Here is a 19,658-nt window from a genome sequence, read left to right on the forward strand (position 1 = left end):
CCTGTGCGAAGGAAAAAGGAGACCAGAACAAGACAAATGTGCAGACCTGAATGTGGTTTCAAGATCTTTTCAAAAATATATATGTAAATGCCATCAAACTCAACAGCATTTACATCTTTATAACAGTGGAGAAAATTGAGGGGAAAAAAAAAAGAAGGCAAATATAACAAACTGTGCCTTAAGCAAAATATCCCTGTTATTCACCTATGGGTTGGAAATATAAATTTAACACCATGTGATTCTGTAGTATTGTTTAACCCCTGATGCTGCTAGGAAATGTGTAAAGCAACGCCAGGCAGTGTCCTGCTGTTCTAGGCAGGAGATATGAAGGAAAGTTGATGGTGCAGAATGATCTTGAGCGTTTTGGGTTGTAAACAGTATCCTTCCACTGTGAGCTGTGTTGGACTGCAGATGGTGAGCTGGAGGAGAGAAAAGCAAGGATAACATCTGGGTCATGAAGATTGAGCTCTCACTGTGACAGAGCGATGGTGAACATAAAGCCCAGGACAGCAGTCACTGTGTCTGTCTTGCCTTGACTAAGGCTTCTTTCTGATGCATAGTAGGAAAAATCTATTTCTGACCACTTTTCTCATTTAAATTACTGAATGTGCACTGAGAATACAAAACCATTTCTTCCTGCAGAAAGCTGGAATTTGGATACAACAGCTTTAAGGGAAAGGGAGATGACATGAAGACAGAAAAAAATTTCTAGCATATGCATAGGTTTGCTTTGCTAAAATTGAATGAGGATTTGCCTAAAAATTGGGGTCAAACCTTGTGAAGCTGCTGCTGTGTTTCTCTCTCACCTTTTTAATTCTACAGGCACTGCATGACCATTTGACTTGGACTTTCCTTCAAATTTGCAGACTCTCTTGCTTTGTCTCTCTTCCACACAGAGGAAGTGTCGGCAATGTCCTTGTGAGGCGAGGAGGAGGCACGCATGTAAAGACTGCCCATGCCAGCACACAGGGTTCCTCCTGCCTGACAGCCCTTTGTCCTCTGTTGCTGGCTGAGAGCAGAGCCTGCTGCCTGCGCCTACTGTGGGGAACCTGGAAGCTGGGTGGTGCAAGGGGTAAACTGCACAGGCTGGAGAAGAGAAATAGGGCAGCTGGATCTTTCAGAAGGCAGAGCAGCTTTGAAATGGTGCTTTTGACATTGGAAAGAGCTGCTGTGTGTAATGTCATGGGGCCTGAGGAAAGTGAACTGTTCCCATGGGATGAGGAGATTTATTACAGTGTGTTTAGCATCCCTGCAACTATAGAAGGAAGATGCACATCAGCAGCTGGTAGGAGGCCTGTGTGGCTCTTCTGCTCCAAGGGAGCGGAGAAGGCAGGAACAGTGCAGCATGGCAGGGTGAAGTGGGAGACCTGTGCAGCCTTGGCTGTGAATTAGAGCAACACTGACTTAGTGTGAAAGAAGGAATAGCTCAGCTGTACTTTTCGGTGTGACAGAAATATTATGGAATAACCCTGGGAGAAAAAGCAACTCGCATTCGATGAGCTGGAAAAGGAGAAGCTGAGGACGGCAGCTGATTTGTAAGGATTTTTCTGGCGCATTCCACAGACTGTTGCTGGTTTCAAGTCTCAGTGCTGTGTTGCAGGATTACCGGGCACTACCTGTTGCCTCCTTGTTGAACGGTGCTTTGGAGAGGTAGACTGAACAGTGTTTGTTACAATTTTAACGGACAGGAAGCAAAATAGGGGCTGGTGAGGAGAGTCTAGCAACTCAACTTAGTTTTGTAAACCTCTGATGTTGTGTAAACAGAATTGTTGCTTGTTTCCTTTTCATTTAAGGATTTAAAGGTGCAAAGTGAAAGACCTTCACAGGAAATAGGAGGCAGAAGGTGAACCCTGTTTCCATGCAGAAATGCTATACCTCTGTGAGACATGTCCTTTCCTTGATGTGCGTTGTCACAATCCCTTATCCCTCAGAATGGCAAGGACACAGCTTTAGCCTTCAGATGCGGTGATGGAGTAAATATGTGGCCGAAGGGACCTATTAGCTTCCGGGAGTTACCAACAAGCAGCACTGAGAAAAATTAACAGTGATAAAAATAAATTATACAGTTCATCAACCTTTTGTTTTTAACACTGAAACAATGCTGCTTGGGGCACGTGGGTTACAGCAGGGTCAGTACTTCCATCAGGAGATCTCTGGTTCCCCACCCTCACCCACCCCAGGAGTGCGGCAGAATGGCTGCTGGCAGTGGGCGCAGTACAGCCTGGCCCAGCAGCCCTTTGCCTCCAGGCAGCGTGAAAAACCAGAGGCCATCAGGTACGAGTGAAAAAATTATAAGTTTCCTCAGTGTCAGCACAGGCCAATTCTGGTTTTAAACATGAAATATGGCAGCTAATTAATCTAGATCACAGCTTAATCGCCTGTGGTGGGTTTAAAAAAAAAACATTTTTGTGTGAACTGAGCACTCATGAAAGTGTGAGGCTGATATTACTGCACCAACTGAAGCACTGCTCGGGTAAGCTGCCTCGTGCTGGCTCTGCTCATGCTGCTCTGCTCATGCTACTCTGCAGTGGCTGGCACGAGCTGCTGCTGTCCCCTCTGGATCTGGCCCTGTGTCTGTGTGCATCCCCACAAACCCAGCGTGCTGCACTCCTCCCTAACTGTGTTCAGACTTGGAGTTGCAGAGCAGCAGCTTTGCAGTTTCCCCAAGGACAATATCAGGAATGCCTCTTCCCAGGACTGGGCCATGGCATGCTGCCTGCTGTATGAGAGAGAGAGGTGGAGGTGTGCTGAGAGGTGGCACTGCCCTGAGGCCTGGCGCGAGTCGGGAAAGCAGTGAGGAGGCACTAAAAATCAGATCAGAAAGCCAAGTGAATAAAGGCTTAGCTAGTTCCGTTCTTCCCCCAGTCCAGCTGCAAGCCAGGACTGGGAAAAGAAAAGTGATCTGCCCAATCTTATTGACTGTGAGTGCATTTATGTTTTTATAAGATTTTGAAATCACAGTGTGAGTCCTTCATTGTGCATCTCACCCATCATTAGTGAGCTGCTCTCTGTTAGTGCTTCCTGTAGTGCAGGTCTTGTAGTGTTGTGGGTGCTTGCTGTGAGGCAGCATCAACCAGTCCATTGTGAAGTGAGGGATGGCATGGAGGAAGGCAGGTGCATGCTGGAAAGGTGCTCAAAACAGATGGACCAGGCTGGCAATGTGTTGCATGTGATGGATCACAAAAGGGCTAGCACGATCTGAGGAGAGGCTGTCTTATTAAATCTTGTGGAATGGCAGTGCACTGCAGTATTGCTTATTGGGTGGATGCTTGAGTTCTGATTAACTTTCAACTCAGAAATTTACATTATTACTTATTTTCTGTTACAGTCTCAACAAGACATAGCGGTCCTTTCAGTTCTTGGGCCTGGGCTGTAAGCATTAGGTCTCAGAGACAGATGAGTGGAACAGTCCCTTACTGTACGTGCTATTTTGAGTAGCAGTTTAAGTTCTTGTGGTTGAAAAGTGCTACAGCTTGCTTCTAACTCACTGTAAATCATCATTTTTTTTAAAATGACCTAAGTCATTTTTAGGAAGTCTTCAATTTTGTGAGGTAATAACAGTATCCTAGGTGAAATAAAATACAAAGCCAAAAGCTTTAAGCAAGAATAGGTTGTTAATAAAACAGGATAGTGCAGTTTTATATCTCTAACCTTCAGCCATTATACTGACCTGTGTAGGAGCTTATAGTTGGTGCTTAATTTGAATAAAAACATTATTTTTTATTCTGTCATGTAGATGTGTTGAGAAGATGGAGCAATCATATTTACTGGGGGGCAGTGAGGCCAGAGGGCAATGGAGATCTGAACAGCATGGCTTGCACTCGTTCAGAGTTATGACCAGTAAAGCTGGGGAACAGACACATGATTTTCAACCTAAAAACACAGCATTGATAAGTTGAATTTTGTTGTGTAATATGTGATGTGCAAAGGCACTGTGTCTGTGGAGCAATTTTGGAAAAAAAAAAAAAAAAAAAAAAGTGAAATACTTGTGACAAGGTAAAAACTCAGGGAAATGACAGAGTTCACAGCTCTGTAGGATGGGTTGTCCTTTAAAAAAAAAAAAAAAAAAAGAGTTGCACACATCAAAAGGCACTTTAGAATGATTTGAGATACACATATGACTGCTGGGTCAGAAACAAGGAGATTCTGATTTGTCGTCTTCAATTTACCTTTGCTGTTATGCAGCATTTATCCCCACAGCCTCTCAAATCTAGCTGTTTAGTCTGAGGAAGAATAACACGTACGTGAAATTTCTGAATACCTGTGATGTATTCTCACAAAACAGGACTTTGAGTACCCTGTGGGCACACAATTAACTGTTTCATTTTAATTCAGCCCAGTGGGAAGGGGTCAGGGTCTCTCTTTCTTTTTGAAATTGCTTTGTAAAGAAGATGGTTATTAAGCATCAACTGAGCGTCTGCTATTGAGATACACCGAATAATCACCCGATCCTATTCTGGATTAGAAGAATAGAGAGAAATCGGACAGGTCTAGGCACCAATTATTAGCTTTACTGCAGCCTGGCAATGTATGGACTAGGCAGGATTTATATGGCTCTCCCAGTTTTAATTTCCATGATTCTCCACAAGGCACCCAGCAATCTTGGAGGGAAAAGAGTGGAGCTGCCATCTCCTTGTTATCTGTCCTTATGTTGAAATTCCTTCCTTTTTGTTTGCCTTCGTCTGCGATTTTGGGACATGGAAAAAAGCGAGCATCCCTGAAGATGGCAGCACAGACTCCCCAAACCTAGCTGCTCTGCTCACAGAGTGCAGAGTTGATACTTTCTGGCCTGAAAGATAGGGTCCCTTCCCTGTTTACTTCCTTTTACAGGCACTCAGGAGGATGTTTCTGCTCTTGAGAGCTACATTTTGCTATCTGGTTCGTGTTCCCAGCAGGTGGGAATTCTCTCTAGGGTGCCTTTTTTTTTTTTTTTTTTTTTTTTCTCCCCTCAAGGAAAGAGTAAAACTTGAGGAAATTGACTTTTTTTTCTAGCTGTGCTGAAATGAGTTGTCCTTGCATAGTTTTCATTTCTCAGTGAAAATGATTTTTTTCTTAAGATAAATGGAAATAAATGTAAGCAAACATTTCACAAAGGAACAAAAAAAATCCTGAAAACTCTTTAGATGTACTTTTAGCATGAGTTTTGGAGCAAGTTTTAAAGGTTTTGTGATGAGTGGTGGTTATTGTTGTTGGTTTTTAATAAAAAGCTATCTCATTTTCTGTGGTATTCTGTCCCTACCAATAAATTAAATATACCTTGTGCTCTTGGAAGCATGCAAAGTAACTCTTCTGATTCTGCTGTTCTCCTAACTTCTGTTTCATAATGAAGTTGAATGCTATAAATCTGGGATCAGGATCAAAGCTCAGTTCCCAGGTCTTCTATAAGTTCCTTAGGTGATCTGAGCAAAGACTTAAGTCTCTGATTCTCTCCCCTACTGGTAAATTGTGGGTTGAAATATCTCCTTTCTTTACTCTCTCTCTGGAATCCAAGTTCTTATGAGAAGGTACTTTAATGAGACAAACACTTTGGGTCTATGAAATACTTTTTAAATGACAGTAATGCATTTAATAATAAAGCCAGCCCTATCACAGTCACACAAATCAGATTGTTCTCTACTTTTGCTTTAGTGGAAAGAAATTCTTGGAGATGGGTGCTGCATACCAAGTCCTTTAATTTCAATCTCTATAGTCTAGATGAAATCTTAAGTGCAGCACAAGTGTACCTGTTCTACCTTGACATAGGTCAGAGAAAGATGGGAACATTTGCAGCTGAATGGCAAAGAAGCCTTTACCTCTTTACAAGTAGGCTCCTGTATTTGTACGTATATAAACATATACTGCGTGTGCGGTCCTGTTTTCACACTCAGATATGGAGATGAGCACATTCTGCAGTTCTGGAAAATATCCTCCTTTGAGAGCAGGTCCCTGTGTATTGCACTCATGCGTAAGCATAAATTTCAGAGACCTTTTTGCCCTGGCAGCATCTATATTGTGTTGTCCATGCCCTGCATCTATTCATACTCTGTTCCAAAGACAAAGGACACAATGTTTTTCTTGCTTCTCCTGCTTACCTGTTGAAAGTCTCCTTTTGACACAGATCTGCTGCAAACTGATCCAGATTGCCTTTGATTTACAGTTATAAGAACATGTTTTTTGTTTTCCTTTTCTACCGTCTTTTGGAGTCTAAAGAGTTTTGGTGGTTTTTTTGTTTTTTTCTTACCCCATCTCCCAATTTTTCCTACCTTTCTGGCTCTTTACTGAAACCCAGGGCTTCCCAGGACTTTGTTACGTGCCTTTTTTCTCTGCTTGAAGGTTCATTTCTGCCCTCTGCTCAGCCAGGCCTCTCCCTTGGTCTGCCACAGACTGGACAAGTTGAGGCTTTTGAATTCTACCAGTGTGAATGCTATGTGTCTCTGCTATTCTTGGGAGCCTGTAACTTGAAGAAAGGCAGTAGTGATGAGTTAATTACTTCCCTGATCAGTAACTGGGGCAAAGCTATGACTCAAGTTTTATCTCCTGCCACCACCACCAGCAGCACCTAAGTTGGTTGTGACAGGATGTCATTCAACAGCCTTTACTCAGTCCTAGAAAGATGGACTAAACACCCTAAGAAACACTCTAAGAAAATCTCTTAGAGGGAGGTGCGTGTAGAAAATACCTCAAAGCTCCTGAGCCCGGCCTGTTGGTAGCTCTTCTTCCCTTTCTTTATTTTTCACTGAGCAAGTTTATGAAAATGAACAAAAGTTTCAGGTAGGATGTGAAGCGGAGTCTCGGAACAGAACAGTTGATTCTGGGATTTTTTCAAGTTTCAGCCAGATCTATGTTTGAAAGATGTATCTAGTATTTGGAAAATGCCAGAAAGCAAAAGCAAGCTTTATTGAAAGAAGAGCAACAAAGATGGGCAAGGAAGGAAGCTGTTAGTCTTGCATGATGGAAGGCCTCTTTATACACAGGCTGTGGTTTTGTTTCATGGGAGGAAAGAAAATTGAGCCCTTGGGGTACAGCAGTTGTCACCCAGCCCTGAGAGTATTGATGTACCTATTGTACTTCAGCTAAGGAGGGTAAATCAACAAGCACAAAAGCCGTAAGCTTCATCCTAGATCTGCTAAGTCATGGGACAGTTTGCTGCCATGGTATCATATATGAGGTAACTCTTTCCCACCTGAGGAATTTTCCCCTTTCTCCCAGCTGGGTGCTTATGCTGCCAAGTACATTCCTGGAAGAACTCTGCCTGTGACACAGCAGATCAGTGGGCACAGACACAAGTCCCCTCTCCTCCCAGAGATCGATGTGGTGTTGGAATGTGGTGCTGAGACTGGCATTGCCTGCTCCTTTCAGGTCTGGCATTGATTAGCTGCAGCCTGTGGATAGAAATGGAGCAGTGATGCTCTGCAACCTTGATAACCCATCCTCAGGAGCCTGCCAGTGTCAAGGGGCTCCTTCCTGCCACCATAGCCAATAGAGCCATTTCATTAGGCTGTAAAGGTTAATTGCATTGGAAACTGGCATCGTCCTCAGCACATGAACATTATAAAACTCCACAGCAGTGTGAGGCCTGAAGCTGTCTCAGGGAGAGCAGAGCCCATCTGAACTCTGAGAAACTGTTCTGTGCTAATAGTGTGGCAGAGCTCAAGATCTTGGAAAATTGTTGCTATTGGGGTTTTCTCTGCTGCAGGAGGACACTGGTATCCTGCCCAGCTCTAGGAGCTGTCACCTGTCCAAAAACCACAAGGAAGGCTCACTTTTTTCAAGGCTGGTCCTCTGAAAGTTCGGGTGGTCCATTCCAGTGCGTTGTTAGGCTAGTGTGTATGTTAGCTAGTCAGAGAAATGTATTTTGTGTTTCATGTATTTCTGTGATTGCAGGCAGCTGCATTGAAGTCAGAAGTCTGATTGAACCTGAGCGGGTGATCACTCACCCACTGACTATAGATTTATGGCAAAGGTCTAAAAAGATCTGCATGTTTTCATTGTGTCTGATTCCTAGCACATACCAGGGCATCATAGTTCGGATGTCCTCTGCCCACTGTGCAGGAACCTTCAGTTGCATCTTGACAGTAAGTGAGAGAACGGACTTAAAGGTCTGCAGGAGGAAAAAAAAAATGGAGGAAGTGGGAGGGAACGTCTTGGGTTCAGGAGAGCTGCTTAGTGTTTTGAGATGTTCTTCCAGAGTGCACTGGGTTCCCAGTGGGAAGGGTGCAGTGAAGAGCTTTCTCTTTAATACAGTGTGCATTTTATCTCCGCAGACTTCTTGCAGACTTAGTTTAAAGATCTTAGCTCAATACCATTAGTGTATCTCTGCTGAAGGCCCTTTATAAAATTGATTAGAAAGTGGGCTTTTGCATGTGTGTGTGTGGGCTCTAATCTGATTTGAGTCCGAGATGGTATCTTTAATTCAGTGCATCGCGGCAACTAACTCACGAACTTCACCGAGAGTCAGGGCCCCTAATTTGGTTTGAGAATACATTAGCAAAACGAGCTCAGAAGACCCATTTTCAGGGAGAGGGGGAGGGGATGTTTTGGGGGGGGGCTTGAGGGAGGATGGGAGGAATTGACTTGACAGAGAAGAGTCGTGGGTTTAAACAAGATCCTGGGCACGATATTCCTGCAGTGGTTCCCAGGAAGTGAAAGAGAAGAGAGAGTGCAATTGATTGATTTCTGTCTTGCACAAACTGGAGAGAGCAAAGTGAACCTCAAGGCGGACTAAACCCTTTCTTCCCACGCAAGCAGAGAACCCAGAGTGCTGACTAGCCAGCGGTGTTTCTTCCCATTCTGTTCCTACCTGCTGCTGTGTGCGCTGATGTCTAAAGCTAACATTGCAGTTAGTGCTTCTATTCTGGTAGATGATCCACGCTATCAAAACTTTTCTAGACTGATCTGACAAAGAAAAGCATTAAACTACGTCTCTCTTCTCTCTTCACTTCCTGAAATGGAGAAAAAATATATAAATGTTAGAAATAAGTAGACTATCGTACCTGGTGTTTGCAGTGGGACATTGAAAGCAGTGTTTTGCTGCAGGTAATGAGAAAAAGTTTTTGCTCATCATAACCTTTGTTCCTGTAAGATGTGTTGGGAGGTTGTGTAGCATTCTGTATCATCCAGAAGTTCTGAGGAAACTGAAATTCTCAAGATTCTGTCCTGCACCCTTTAAGTAAATGATTATTTTCATTTAAGAAATTGCTGAAGTTAATGGGGAAATAACAGACTCTGCTGATGATATAGAAATACTCATGATATAAGTAAATATTTAATTTGAAAGTGTAATTAGTAAGTTGTTAGAAAATGTTTGCTGTGGTAATTCAATAGTTTGGCTGAGGTCTTTCACACACAGATGCCTAAGAACTCCAAGTTCTGCTTCCTTCAGTAGCAGCAGTGTATTCCCTATGTAACTGGGCAGTATTCTTCTTACTGGGAGTTTAGGGCTTGCAGCCTAAATTTTGTGTGTTGATACAATTCAATATACTGCAAGGGAAGGTTTATTCTGGTTTATTCCATGTGTGACTGTTAATACTGAGTCTGAGTTAAATTTTCAAATGAAGGCTCCTACATTTTGTTTGCAAAGCACTTAAAAGATACGTGTGTAATTGTGTGAATAAGGCACTCATGGATACAAATGGCTAATATAATTTTGTCTACAAGTTGTTAATGAAGTTGCTGAGCCATTGTTTTTGCAGTAAAAGTGCGAGTTATTTAGTCATAGTTCAGTATTTGTGTTTGTGGGTAAGAATATCTCTGTGCAGTGCCACATCATGGTTGTTTTATGCAAACATCAAATCTCGGGACTTGAGTATATTGCAGAGTGTTTGGTATAGTATTCCTTTCTGATGTGTATTTAATCATATTGCATGTACATTGCATGCATTGTATAATGCAATGTTTCCATTCCATTGCTTGAGAATAAGATCAATCAAGACCACAGCTGCACAGAGGGCAAACCATATTCACACAACATTCACACAAGATCCAGACCCCATCCTTACAGGCAGTATGTCTGGAATGGGGAGCTGACTGCTTTTAGAAATGAAGAGTCACAAAGAACAAATCTCTCAGAACTGAAAAGCTTTGGCAGTAGGTCTTAATACTGTCACTTGGATATACAGCTGGCTATATGATGATTTGACTGTCTAGACTCAGCTGCCTTCCAATAATTGTTTTTGTTATACCTCACACAGAGCAGGTTGCACTGCCCATACGCTTAGTTGAGGTTCCCTTTTCCACCTTCTCTGATGATCTGCTGAGGTCAGCAATTTTACTGCAGTAGCTTGCTCTGATGAACTTTTTCTACACCAGCCTCTCAATCCAGACAACACTGCAGTGCAGAGAAATAATCCAATTTTACTTGATTATTAATAATTACTCTCAGCTGCTACTTTTTCAGTTGATTGATTAGAATAAACAGTGCTCTGGCAGTATACACTAGAATCCATAACCCCCTTCTCCCTCTGCTGCTGCTCCAGACTTGACTTTTCCAAGTGCTATGTGAAGTGGAAGGTTGCAAAGCAAAGTGCTTTTTGTATGTACTTTGTTGCTAGAGGGCAAGACAATGTTTTTTAACTAGTTTTGACCAATATTAATCTATCTGGACTGAAAGAAGTTTACGAGGTTTGGGTGATATGTCTGGTTTACAAGTCAGTGCTTTTGCAAAACAACTAAGTTTTCCATGTTAGGGTTGAAGGTGGGCAATACAACTTGATTCTGTGTTTTAGTCTTCCAAAATGAGTATAGGTTTGCAGGAAGCATGCTTCATATTTACAACCTCGTCCCAAGTCCGACTGGTTGTGGATTCTTCCAGCAGGGTTATAGGCCGTGAGTCACCTTAAAGGGATCTCGTGTTGTTGTTGTGTGAGATTTTTGCTGTACCAAATCTGACAGTTTCCTTTTAGTATTTGGAATGTCCATATCAAAAGACTTGCTCCCAACCACTCATGGTCTGAAAATCCATCCAGCAGTTCTGCTGGGACAGAGAAACTTTAAAGAGTTTACAGATTTGTCAGGAACTTAAACAGCTAAATTATCGACAGAAAATGTAGAAAAACGAACACTGATATTCACATTAAGTTCTTTACAGAGAGTGGTGAGGTGCTGTAACAGCTGCCCAGAGAGGTTGTGGATGCCCCGTCCCTGGAGGTGTTCAAGGCCAGATTGGATGGGGCCCTGGGCAGTCTGGTCTAGTGTTAAATGGGGATGTTGGTGGCAGGGGGGTTGGAGATTCATGATCCTTGAGGTCCCTTCCAACCCTGGCCGTTCTGTGATTCTGTGATGTTTGCACTGGCTTTGTACATGGTCAGGAATAGCCTCTCTTAGCACTGCAATCCAGTTTATGTGGCTCCTTTGCTGATCCAGCCTATTCTGTACCAGGTTGCTGTTAATGCCAAGTAGCACTGCAACTGGTACCTCAGTGCACCAGAACAGGTGGTTCAGGTGTATCTGGGATCAGCAGTGCTTTTCCTACTAAGTAGCTGCTGTTAACTCCATGGACTGGAATTCTCTCTGGAGATGGTTTTGCTACTTGTAGCTGTTTGATTTGTAGCTTGGATTCCTTCAATTCATCTTGTTCTTAGAATGATGTTCTTTGTTGGGTGGGAAAGTAGAAAGTTAGAAAATTGCTTCACAGACCTCTTCTTTGCACACAGAATAATTGTCAGAGGTTCCTAGAGCTTGGGCTGTTTATTTGCTAACTATGAGTTTCTGTTAGATAGATCTCTGATAGACCTTTGAAGGGAGCCTGTTGTTGCTCTCCGGAGTGAATTGCACAGGGTGGACAAGTCTGTTACAGCTGACAGCAGTGTGGTTTTTAAGGGATGCTTAGACCAATCTCCTGCTCAGCACAGCACCAGATGGTAGAGGTGTGTGGACAGATTCACTATGCACCATGGTTTAGGAATAGGATCTTGGTTATCAAACACACTTTTATTTCAAATAAGCAAAACAACTTATCTTTCCTAACAGAGAGAAACGAGGAATATTTGAAGTAAAAGTGTTCTTGTAGAAGTTGTGGTTTTACATTAGAAGTCCAGAAGTTCAATGGAGGGTGTGGGATAGCTGCAGTGTTCAACATTCAGATAACTCTTCTGATCCTGAAGTTCAACTCCTGTTCAGATCAACAAAAAAAACCTATTTAATTTCAGTGGCAGTTGGATCAAGACTTAGAGAGATAGGATCTTATTCCAACCACCTGTCATTTATTTTGACTGTCACTACAAAATGCTGGATAGGATTCAGATAGCAGGTAGGATATTTATACTAATTTCAACAATTTTTCCTCAGTGGGTTGTAAAGTGAAGTACTTGTGCTGGTGCTAAGCAGCAGCATTCCTCATGAGTGAATGAGAAAGAAGTTTCATTCATGCTCTCATCAAAGTGGATAAAATGTCCAGGTCAATTTTTGTAAGTTGATAGGGAGCCAGGATTTCTGAGTTTCTGAACACATGCCAGCAGTCATTTCATTGTGATGCAGAAAGAATGGGGTAAAGCTTAAAAGGCACCAAATGGAAAAGCAGAGTGGGATTTCTCCAGTCGCACTCAGCTTTCAAAACAGAGGGGTTGATTTTTGGCTGTGTGATGCTCCTTGACACATGGTTAATCCCTACCATGTAATAAGGCTGAGTAATAGAGAATGACTGTTTTACACGAGTTGATGTCACAGCTTCTGCCATAGTCTTGAATTCCAGAACTTTTATGTACAGTTCCAACTTCTTGGATCATTCAGATGTAGTTTATTTGCCAGTATTTGTTTCAGTAGGCTGCCTCAATGAAGAGGACAAGGTAAGAAGTGTACCAAAACATCTCTATGTACATTTGAACATAAGTGCTTTTGATTAAGTACAGAAATTAGACCTGCTCAGTGAAGAGCAAGCAGAGGGCTGCGTGCAGGATGCAAGGAGTGCCAATCTTTTTTCATCCTAAATCTGGCTGCAACATGAAATTGTAAGCTGAGTAGAAAATCTGTTGAAGTTTATTTTGAGAAAACTCACCACTTTCTTTTACAGTATGTTCTTCAAACAGTGCATGTTTGGCCAGTCAAAGAACACAAGGCAGTGCACAAAAGAGTAAACAAAGTACTAGGAACAAAGCAAAACTAAGCATCTTACTTTGTTTATACTTGTTTTGGAAATCTTACAGTACAAAACAAAATGGGGCATTTTTCTGTAAGAAAATAGAAAATCTTTTTTTTAACACAGTAAGTTCTTGATGAAAAACTTCTAGCAAAGTTTAGCTGTGCAGGAAAACATAAAAATGGGTTGTATGGTGGTGTGGTCAGGAGACGGTTGGTGTGTGAAATAGCACCCAGGGAGCTGGAGATAGGATTAGGCAGTATTAGAGATAAGGTTATTGTGTAGACTGCGTCACAGGGGATTCGGTATAAAGGGCAGTCAGATGCAAGAGGAGGTCAGAATTGATCTGTATAATACAGATTTGTGAATCCAATTCCTCTCTGGCTAGCTTGCATGCAAGAAAACTGTAACTACTTCTTACTCAAGCTAAGCTCTGGGCTACAGTGCTGAAGAAGGATGTTCAAATTCTGCTGCTAATCATAGAATCATTGAGGTTGGAAAAGATCTCTAAGATCATCTAGTCCAACTGTCCACCTACCACTGATATTGCCCACTAAACTGTTCCTTAGTACCACATCTACACGTGTCATGTACACCTCTAAGAACAGGGACTCAGCCACCTCCTTGGGCAGCCCTGCTTGTTCCATTGCCTAGCTACTCCTTCTGGGAAGCTTTTCCTTGCATCCAACCTGAACATCTGCTGGCACTACTTGAGGTCATTCCCTCTTTTCTTATTGCTGTTACCTGGGAGAAGAAGCTGACCCCCACCTCACCACAATCTCCTTTCAGGGAGTTGTAGAAAGCTATAATGTCTCCCCTGAGCCTCCTCTTTTCGAAACTAAACAGTCCCAGATCCCTAAGTTGTTCCTCACAAGACTTGTGCTCCAGTTCCCTCACCAGCTTCCTTGCCCTTTCCTGGACACACTCCAGGGCCTCGACGTCTTGTAGAGAGGGACCCAAAACTGTATTCAACAGAGTTGAGTACAGGGGACGATCACCTCCCTGCTCCTGCTGACTGCACTATTTCTGATACAAGCCAGGATGCCATTGACCATCTTGGCCACTGGGGCACACTGCTGGCTCCTGTTCAACAAAGCAACGACCAATATCCCCAGGTCTGTTTCCTCTGCACAGACTTCCAGCCACTCTGCCCCAAGTCTGGAGCATGGGGTTGTGACCGAAGTGCAGGACCAGGCATTTGGTCTTGTTGAACTTCATCCCTTTGGCCTCAGCCCAGTAATCCAGTCTGTTCAGATTCATCAGCAAGGCCTTCCTATCTTCAGGCAGATCGACACCTCCTTCCAGTGCAGAGTGCAAACTTGCTGAGGATGCACCCAATCCCCTTGTACAGGTCAACGATGTACCTCGAGTACTGTGTCCAGTTTTGGGCCCCTCACTGCAAGAAAGATATTGAGGCCCTGGAACGTGTTCAAAGAAGGGCAACAAAGCTGGTGAGGGGTCTGGAACACAGGCCATATGAGGAGAGGCTGAAGGAGCTGGGAATGTTCAGCCTGGAGAAGAGGAGGCTCAGGGGAGACCTTATTGCTCTCTATAACTTCCTGAAGGGAGGTTGTAGTGAGCTGGGGGTCGGCCTCTTCTCTCGTGTCATTAGTGATAGGACCAGGGGGAATGGTTTCAAGCTACGGCAGGGGAGATTCAGGCTGGACATGAGGAAGTATTACTTTTCAGAAAGGGTGGTCAGGCACTGGAATGGACTGCCCAGGGAGGTGGTGGAATCACCGACCCTGGGGGTATTCAAGGAAAGACTGGATGTTGTGTTGAGGGACATGGTTTAGTAGGAGCTATTGGGAATAGGTGAACGGTTGAACTGGGTGATCTTTTAGGTCTTTTCCAACCTTAGTGATTCTATGATTCTATGATTCTATGATAAAGATATCAAGCAGGACAAGACCCTGTACTGCCCCCTGGGGAACACCAGTCATTATCAGCTGGATTGAACTTTGTTTACCACCAGTTTCTGAGCCTAACCATCCAGCCAGTTCTTTATCCAGCAAAGACTGTAACTGGGCCATGGGCTGTCAACTTCTCCAGGAGAATAAGGCGGAAAATAAAGTCAAAGGCCTTGCTGAAGTCTGGGAAGACTACATCAACAGCCTTTCCCTCATCCTCAGGCCATCACTAGAGCATAGAAGCTCATCTGTCCATTATCCTATTTAACACTCTCATGTATTTGCTCCATTCTTTCAAGCATAGTTGCTGATTAATGCTCTTGGTGTTCCTGAGAGGTTGTTCAGGACCATATCTGTGGTTTCCAGTTGGCGAAGCAGTGTCTTGGAGTTCTGCAGTGACTTGCTGAAGTCTACAAAATTAGTGTTGAGATTGGAATTAGAGTATGAGACTTTTGGGCTGCATTATGAGTACTCAGTACCTCATGCCTGACTGTTCTGTGTTGTAAGTAAAGAACCAGCAACTAGGAGCAATAACATACGTATGGATCCTTGGGCTGTGTTTGAGGCATCGGTGCCTGCTGCTGAGTAGAAATGTAATCTAGATGCAAAAAAGATCAGCGACTCTACTTCTAGATAAGACTCTTCCAATAGATTGAGCTACAAAGCAGCCTGTGAACAAGGAGATCCACTCAGACCTGGCCAGAGAGAGTTGGCTGGGGACATGCCTGGTTTGCCAAGGGCAGAGGGAGCTGGGTACACAAAGCAGATGAAGTGTGAGTGTGTGGAGTTATAGATTCTGTCCTTATGCATCACATTGATTTCATTCATTGTGTTATACTTAGCATTACGTTTATATAATGTCAGGATGTTATGTGAGTTTGTTTATTTTTAACTCATAGATGACTGGCAGTTTCAGTCTGGATGCTGTTCGGTAATAAAATGGAAGGCAGTCAAGTTCTGGTGAAAGATCTTTGTCAAAGGATTTTTTGAAATAACAATAAATGCACTTTCTTGACTATGTATATTACTTTGTCACCTGGGAGCTAAATCCAACACCTTCCTATATGCTGTACAATGGTTGCTGACAGGACTTAACACCTTGCATGCTGAATGGCTGGGTCAGCTTATGATGCATGTTAAATTGCATTTAGAAATTTAGGGGGAAAAAAAGCGATGGGCAAGGTGTGTTCTGCATCATACAGTAGGAGTCTGTTGCTGAAACAGCTAAAGCAAGGCTACCTGGTGAAGCACGTGATGTGAATAGAAGAGCTCAGGACTAAAAGCAGCCTCTTAACCAAACAGCTATGCCTGACCTCACTGCTGGTGGCCACTCACTGACTTGCTGTGCTGTGTTTCCCATTGCTGGTCGGCTTTGAGTGAAATCAGTTTGGGGATTTGGCATAGTATTCCCTGGTATAAACAGAATGCTGAATCAGTAGAGACCAACACCTGCTAAAGATCCATATCTTATCAACAGAACTGGATACCCCTTTCTTACTCTTTTTGGTACTTCCTGCTCTACTGGAGGAAACATCAAGGACTTACAGAGTTTCTTCCCTTCAGGTTTTCACACTGCATCCCTCATCCAGCTGAATGTGAGTGGGCCTAGGCTGCAGAACCTGCTTCAAAAATGGCCCTGTTTGCCCTGATGGGTTTGCAGTGCTTACTGCTGGCTCATCACCAGACATTGATTTCCATTTCCCATTGCTCTGAACTCTTGCATGGCTCACACACAGTGAGCTCAGTCTATCTGCTATGAACTGTCAGGGGATGTGGCTGGAGGGGATGTAGTTAGCTTTTGAGACCTCCCACCATCAAAATATTTGGCAAAGATCTGTTGTAAATGGATTTCTGCTTCTACCTATTCCCCACCTCTTGTCCAGGTTTCTCACACCTTCTATTCTGCATGCATCTGTTCCCCTCTCAGCCCAGTACTGCCCGTCCATCTCCTTCTCCATCTCCGAGTCTAATGGAGGTTGGTAATCCCGTTAGGTGCTTGCAGCAGGCGCTGCCGAATTTGCTTGCAAACGCCTGTGCCAGGTCGAGTGTCATTGCCAGCAGCGCTCTTGGCGGGATGAAGGTTGCATTAGTGAACAGTAATTGAAATGCAAAATAACATTTTGATCGAGCGAGCAGGCTGTTTATTTATCAGATCAATAGCCAAAATGCCCCATCTGGAGAAGTCAGCGTGATAATAAGTGATAGCATTCCAAGGGCAAACGGAACAAGCACAGCAGGGAGGACGTGTGGGCAGGGTGGGCTGGGTCACCCCGGGCTGGGGGTTGCTGAAACTTGCTTCTTTTTCCATCCCTTCCTTGAAGAGGGCAGCCCCCTCTGAGATGTGTCTGCAAAGGGCTCCAGATCTCTGGACAGAGAACAAAGAGTGCTCAAATACTAAAGGAGACAGAGCGCAGACATCTAAAATCATGCACGGGCTTTTTCCTCTCGTGCTCTGGTAGACACAGAGCCATGGTCACAGTGCAAGCTGCAGGTGGTGTAGCCCTGTTAGGCAGTGAATTTTTTTTTTCTTTTTTTCTTCTTGTTTTTATTAATTTATGTATTGTAATTTGATTTTTTTTTTTTTTTTTTAAATCTTTTGCATTATTGCACTGTATTTCCTGTAAAGATCAGAACACTCACTGTGATTATCTGAAAATATGAGATCATAGTTTGGCTTCTGTAGTGAATCTACTGGAATGGTACCTAGGTGCATCCACATAATGAGGAAAGAAGGGATGTCTGAAAGTGAGGAATGGGGTTGTATATATTTCTGTGATAAATTTGTATGTATGTATAACTTGCATACACAGGTTCCCTATTGAATGAAGGCTATCTCAGAAAAGTAGTGTGTGAAAGTGCAGAAGCAGCTGTAAATCTGTGTAGGTGCCTTGCTGTCCATCTGCCTGTGTTATCGTGTGTGTCTTGGCTTCTGTTTGCCCATTAGTAAGGACACTGTAAAGAATGGGACCGGGAGGTAAAACTGAGGTTGAAGATCTCACAGCTTGCTTTTTTTTTTTTCTTTCACATTCCAAAATACGAACAAGGAAAAGTGAAAATTTCCTAGGATGAGAAAATTTATTCATCATAATAGAAAGGAGTGCTTGATTATTTTTTTTAAACAACATTTAGTTGTACACTTGGTGTTGTTAATTTGAGAGGAAAATGTAGGGAATTTAAGTGCAGAATTTGTTTTGGGTGAATGTTTTTTTTGGCTTCAAGATAAAAGAATGTGTAATATAAGCCAGAGTGATGGGGAAATGAAGCATGTCCTTGTTCCATTACACAAATTTTTGTCTGCAGAGGGGTTTGTTGCCTGTGGTGGTCTTCTCATCTCTTGTTATGGCAGGTAAGCAGGACATCATGGGGTCTAAGGGTCAAGCGAACTGGAAGGAAATGGGGACAGTCTGAACGATGGATGAATGAGGTGGATTTAAAACAAGTCATTAGGGCTCAAGGTTGGAATTTGGGTCAGCTACAACTAGCTACTTAAAGTGTTTGTCTGGAGAAGAGGAGGCTCAGAGGAGACCTTATTGCACTCTACAACTTCGTGAAAGGAGGTTGTGATGATGAAGGCCTCTTCTCCTAGGCAACAAACAGGACCTGAGGAAATGACCACGAGTTGTACCAGAGGAGGTTTAGGTTAGACGTAAGGAAGAACTTTTTCTCTCAGAGGGTGGTCAGGCACTGGAGTGGCTGCCCAGGGAGGTGGTGAAGTTGCCATCCCTGGCAGTGTTCAAGAGGCGCCTGGATGAGGAGCTACAAGAGATGGTTTAGTGCTTGTGGTAGGTTGTGGGAGGACGGTTGGACTAGATGATCTTGCAGATCGTTTCCAACCTTGTGATTCTATGAGTCTACAATTGTAGAAAATATGCTGAATGCCTACCAGTGATGAGGTTTTAAAGACTCAGCAAAAGTGAACCTTGGGGGTATCTTAAATAGGTGGGTAGTGATAATCCTGTATGTTACAGTAGTTTAAGGTGTGCAGAAGCACCTCCCAAACCTGTGGTTTCTGTTAGACACGGTGGGCTCTCTCTCCACTGTAATCCCTTTCTCTGTTCTGTGCCGCATCAAGGCTCCAGTTTGTAGCACGGGTCTCTTGCCTGCCCTTGCCCATGCACAGCTCTCTTCTCCTTCCCCACCACACTACCACTCCCACTTCCACTCTTTTAATGGTTCTGGGACAGCTTCCCTGTGCCAGATTCAGTGTTTGCTCTCACACTGTTACCTTGCTTTCTTTCTGTATTGTCTTAGAAATACTCCCAGAAAAGGCAGGGATTTAAAAAAAAAAAAGTTCAATTTGAAAAGCAGTAATTGTCCATTGTTATTTTACATGCTCTAATGTATGCAAAAGTAATTTTAATAAGTTTTTTCAGGACCCATCTAGTTTTGAGTAATGTTTCTAATGATGAGCTACTTAATTATAGATTTCTCCAAGAGCTACAGGTGGAACCTAGGCAAAGCCCATCTGTCCTCTCTGGACTGTCTTGGCAGGGATGGGAGAAAAAGGCAGAGTCCTGCTGCAGCTTTCAGTGTTGAGATGTAAGAAAAATTAAAAAAAAAATGGCAATCACTCAAAGTCAGAGAACTCCTGAATGCCTCCGGACTGGAGAACATTCAAGTTCAGATTTTGTCTGAATAAACTTTGGATACCCTTTCAGTAAATTAGTATTCGGAAGAAATATTAGTTCTTTCTTCAT

General features: G+C 43.2%; 1 protein-coding gene and 1 long non-coding RNA gene across 2 annotated transcripts in view; one reads left to right on the forward strand and one right to left on the reverse strand.

Moving 5' to 3' along the window:
* GPATCH2L (G-patch domain containing 2 like) overlaps window positions 1–19,658 on the forward strand; it is a 187,271-nt gene that overhangs the window by 137,509 nt on the left and 30,104 nt on the right. The gene's annotated exons all lie outside the window — the stretch shown is intronic.
* The window catches only part of LOC122176623, a 157,842-nt gene continuing 150,077 nt past the window's right edge, over window positions 11,894–19,658 (reverse strand). The window contains exon 5 of the long non-coding RNA XR_006177803.1: window positions 11,894–12,088. This is a non-coding gene — a long non-coding RNA (uncharacterized LOC122176623). The remainder of the gene's footprint in view (window positions 12,089–19,658) is intronic.

This window comes from Lagopus leucura, unplaced genomic scaffold (genome assembly GCF_019238085.1).
Source record: "Lagopus leucura isolate 7727_CA_CO unplaced genomic scaffold, USGS_WTPT01 Super-Scaffold_1, whole genome shotgun sequence".
NCBI classification, from domain to species: Eukaryota; Metazoa; Chordata; class Aves; order Galliformes; family Phasianidae; genus Lagopus; species Lagopus leucura.